This window comes from Triticum dicoccoides, chromosome 2A (genome assembly GCF_002162155.2).
Source record: "Triticum dicoccoides isolate Atlit2015 ecotype Zavitan chromosome 2A, WEW_v2.0, whole genome shotgun sequence".
NCBI classification, from domain to species: domain Eukaryota; kingdom Viridiplantae; phylum Streptophyta; class Magnoliopsida; order Poales; family Poaceae; genus Triticum; species Triticum dicoccoides.
Genome location: NC_041382.1, coordinates 457,488,834 through 457,494,066, shown reverse-complemented (window position 1 = coordinate 457,494,066; position 5,233 = coordinate 457,488,834).

Sequence of the window (5,233 nt, the reverse complement as noted above, 5' to 3'; positions counted from 1 at the left end):
GTGTTTGCTAGTTCCTTTAGGATATTAGTAACCTTTGCGATAGTCCACAAGGTCCGTGGTAAATCCTTCTTCCAATACCATGAACTACTTATGGCAGAAGTTCCTTGTTGAACCAAAACATCACAATAAGAGTGCTCTTGATGAGTTCTCCATTTTGCATTGCGAATCTGCCAGTTCTACGTTTCTGCATGGGTTATCCGGAGAAAATGTTGAGCTTTGCTCGACATACTAATCTATGCATCCACAACTCAGAAAGATATATGTTCCTTGAGATGTTACTCTTCACTTGTATTCCGACCATTGTCTATCAATCGATAGTCTAGAGTATGTGTGCATTCATTCGTCAATGCCTATTATTCTTGTGGTTTGTCAAGCCATTCTATTCTAGAATGACTTGGAGAAACAAACTCCAGTACCTTGTCCATTTCGAATATTGAGTCAAAGTAGTTGTATTCCGTGGATCAAAATGCCAATCCAGCTTTTGCTCTGTTCTACCTTGGAGTGTTACCATCTTTATGTCAAGAATTTCTTGAGAATTGCACCATCTCTTATGAATTCTTGACGCAGTAATACTTCTTGCCATCATTATTCATTCCTCGGTCCGTGTTGTTGTAACCGGAATGCCGACAAGTGAACTGTGATGTGTGAAATCAATACTCCTAGCAACCTCGTTGCTTAGTAGTTAATGGACAATACTCTCACTCTTAGTGCGCTGGTTACTGAATCATCATCCTAAGATTGATCGTGCTACCTAGTCCTTATTTCCGGTGCACTATTGGATCAATGAGTTAGGATTGTGTCAATCCCTCACTCTTTTGATCATATCGTCTTGCCCTGAAAAGAAAGATTGTTCTCGATCTTAATAACATATTGGTGGTTCGTGCTTTTCCGAATATCTTCTCAGAAGTATTACTAGGTTGTTCCCTGGCCGCTATGTTGAGTTCGTGATCATGTTAGTTTTTCTCTAAACCAGTCATTCTCCAAGAATCTATGTTGGATACCCCTGAGCTAGTCGGTTAAGCTAAACAACAACTTGGAGAGTTGGAAGATAAAAGCTTGTCTGACTTAGTTCATTCCGAAGGGTTGTCCTTGTGTGTGTGTGTGTGTATTGAAGAAATATGATATCTTCATTGATTGATCCTCGTGATAAATAGTTGGATCTATTATCTTATCCAATCCTTGATTTGAGTATGGGCTATAGTCAAACCAAATCAGAACCAATGATGTCCGTAATGTTGTCTTACTCGCGGTTGTTTACTTGAGCATACACCATTATATCTTTTGGATCTGACCAATGCTATCACCTTGTCCACATAATCATGGAATTCCATCTTCACAGAAATCTTGATGACTTGTTGTTGAGCCCATCAGCAGCATTTTATCTCCTCCATGATTCATGTTGAACATTAAGCTTGTGTTGGAAACTTTGTAAGCAATGCCTTTGTGTTCCGTTCATGAGGTATATGTTTGGATGAAAGAAGTGACTTCCTCTGGTTCACGTGCATTTGGTGCAAGTTGCCGCCGTGAGTTCGAGAAAGATTGTTTTTGTTTCCTTTATAATCATCCCAAGTCAGTCATGCACGTGTGAAGTATTCTATGGTCTGATAGACTGATCATCTCCATTCTGTGTGTAATTCCTAGCACGGCAAGCCACTGATTGATTTTTTTCAAGGAGAAGAAGTTCCTTCTTAAGAGCTAATCCGGACTTATGCAAGGACTTTGATATCCTCGATGATGGTTCCTGACCTGAACTTTGGTGGTGTTTTATTATAAGACTACTACGTGGTCATGCTTGTCTGGGATGGCGTGTTCACATGTTGTAGCTAAAACCCGCTCATGTTTTGGAGCTTGCTATCGTAGTTCATTTCCTGAGAATCTTGCAACGTCATCTTGCCGATTTGTGTTGCAATCCTTCTTTTCAGACATCATGAGCCTGGAATATCCTGACACCAACCAGATCTGAATCTTAGGCAGATATGATGGTTGGAACGTATTCCAAGAACTATAATATTGGTCTCTCTATAACCCGGTAAAGTGGATGTCGTGGCCAACACAGCCAGCCAGAGGACCTATTATTATAGTGTCTTGATTGAGGAAGTTGGCCACCACCCCATAAGGATCTCATAGGAAATACTTCAGAAGTTGCTCCTTATGGATTCTTGCGCTCCTGAAGTCCGACCTACTACTTGATGTTCTAGATACCAAACCATATCAATAAATGGGTTATGCTAGCACATCAAGGAGAACATTAGAAGCAGAGTGCTAAATGTCTCTCGGTCGATCATCGGGTTTTGTCTCCTTGGCCTCGCTAAGGTGAAATCTGAGAAGGTGTTATCTTCATTTGCATCTACATCGTCCATCACTATTCATCATGGTAGTATGTTGTGTTGCCAGGATCCTTAACAAGGTTATTGGTAAAACCTTGATGAATATGGAAATGCTCAAGTTCTTGAGAGCACGCGCAAGCAACTGGGATTTATCATTAGCATTAATTGGGATCCGCTCTCAGATTCTTCGATTATGACATAACCTTTCAAACAGTGGAATCTCTCTCTACTGTTGGGTTTCTCCCCAGTTACTAGAATCATTCCCAACATGTGCATTTTGTTCCCACCTTGCACCGTATTGTGTCATCCTACTATGGACTACCCTTCTCAGTAATTACTGATTAGGATCATCTTCAAAGTGGTCCTACCATGGGTCCCATCCATTTCCGATGATAAGCAAAATTCATCCATGATGTCTACTACACAACCTTCTTCTTGTAGACATTATTAGGCCTCCAAGTACAGAGGTTTGTACGACAGTAGAAAATTTCCCTCAAGTGGATGACCTAAGGTTTATCAATCCGTAGGAGGCATAGGATGAAGATGGTCTCTCTCAAGCAACACTGCAACCAAATAACAAAGAGTCTCTTGTGTCCCCAACACACCCAATACAATGGTAAATTGTATAGGTGCACTAGTTTGGCGAAGAGATGGTGATACAAGTGGTATATGGATGGGAGATAATATTTTTTGTAATCTGAAGATATAAAAGCAACAAGGAAACTAATGATAAAAGTGAGAGTAAACGGTATTGCAATGTGTTGAAACAAGGCCTAGGGTTCATACTTTGACTAGTGCAAGTTCCCTCAACAATAATAACATAGTTGGATCATATAACTATCCCTGATGCAACAAAGAGTCACTCCAAAGTCACTAATAGCAGAAAACGAACGAAGAGATTATGGTAGGGTATGAAACCACCTCAAAGTTATTCTTTCCAATCAATCTGTTGGGCTATTCCTATAAGTGTCACAAACAGCCCAAGAGTTCGTACTAGAATAACACCTTAAGACACAAATCAACCAAAACCCTAATGTCACCTAGGTACTCCAATGTCACCTCAAGTATCCGTGGGGTATGATTACACGATATGCATCACACAATCTCAGATTCATCTATTCAACCAACACATAGAACCTCAAAGAGTGCCCCAAAGTTTCTACCGGAGAATCACGACAAAAACCTGTGCCAACCCCTATGCATAGGTTCATGGGTGGAACCCGCAAGTTGATCACCAAAACATACATCAAGTGAATCACGTGGTATCCCATTGTCACCACAGATACGCACAGCAAGACATACATCAAGTGTTCTCAAATCTTTAAAGACTCAATCCGATAAGATAACTTTGAAGGGGAAACTCAGTCGATTACAAGAGAGTAGAGGGGCGAAGAAACATCATAGGATCCAAATATAATAGCAAAGCTCACGATACATCAAGATCGTATCACCTCAAGATCACGAGAGAGAGAGAGAGATCAAACACATAGCTACTCGTACATACTCTCAGCCCCGAGGGAGAACTACTCCCTCCTCGTCATGGAGAGCACCGGGATGATGAAGATGGCCACCGGAGAGGGACTGCCCCCTCCGGCAGGGTGCCGGAACGGGTCTAGATTGGTTTTCGGTGGCTACAGAGGCTTCTGGCGGCGGAACTCCCGATCTATTGTGCTCCCCGGTTGTTTTAGGGTATATGGAGATATATAGGAGGAAGAGGTACGTCAAGGGAGCCACGAGGGGCCCACAAGGGTGGAGGGTGCGCCCAGGGTGGGTGGGCACGCCCCCCTGCCTCGTGGCTTCCTTGTTGCTTCCCTTACGTACACTCCAAGTCTTCTGGGTTGCTTCCGATCCAAAAATAAGTTCCGTGAAGTTTCAGGTCAATTGGACTCCGTTTGATTTTTGCTTTTCTGCGATACTCTAAAACAAGGAAAAACAGAAACTGGCACTGGGCTCTGGGTTAATAGGTTAGTCCCAAAAATCATATAAAATAGCATATAAATGCATATAAAACTTCCAAGGTTGATAATATAATAGCATGGAACAATCAAAAATTATAGATACGTTGGAGACGTATTAGCATCCCCAAGCTTAATTCCTGCTCGTCCTCGAGTAGGTAAATGATAAAAACAGAATTTTTGATGTGGAATGCTACCTAACATATTTCTCTAAGTAATTCTTCTTTATTGCGGCAAGAATATTCAGATCCATAAGATTGAAGACAAAAGTTTAATATTGACATAGAAACAATAATACTTCAAGCATACTAACTAAGCAATCATGTCTTCTCAAAATAACATGGTCAAAGAAAGTTCATCCCTACAAAATCATATAGTTTGGTCATGCTCCATTTTTGTCACACAAGAATGCTCTCATCATGCACAACCCCGATGACAAGCCAAGCAATTGTTTCATACTTTAGTAATCTCAAACCTATAAACTTTCACGCAATGTATGAGCGCGAGCCATGGACATAGCACTATGGGTGGAATAGAATATAATGAGGGGGTTATGTGGAGAAGACAAAAAGGAGAAAGTCTCACATCAACGAGGCTAATCAATGGGCTATGGAGATGCCCGTCGATTGATGTTAATGCAAGGAGTAGGGATTTCCATGCAACGGATGCACTAGAGCTATAAATGTATGAAAGCTCAACAAAAGAAACTAAGTGGGTGTGCATCCAACTTGCTTGCTCACGAAGACCTAGGGCACTTGAGGAGGCCTATTGTTGGAATGTACAAGCCAAGTTCTATAATGAAAAATTCCCACTAGTATATGAAAGTGACAAAACAAGAGACTCTCTATCATGAGGATTATGGTGCTACTTTGAAGCACAAGTGTGGCAAAGGATAGTAGCATTGTCCCTTCTCTCTTTTTCTCTCATTTTTTTGGGCCTTCTCTTTTTGGG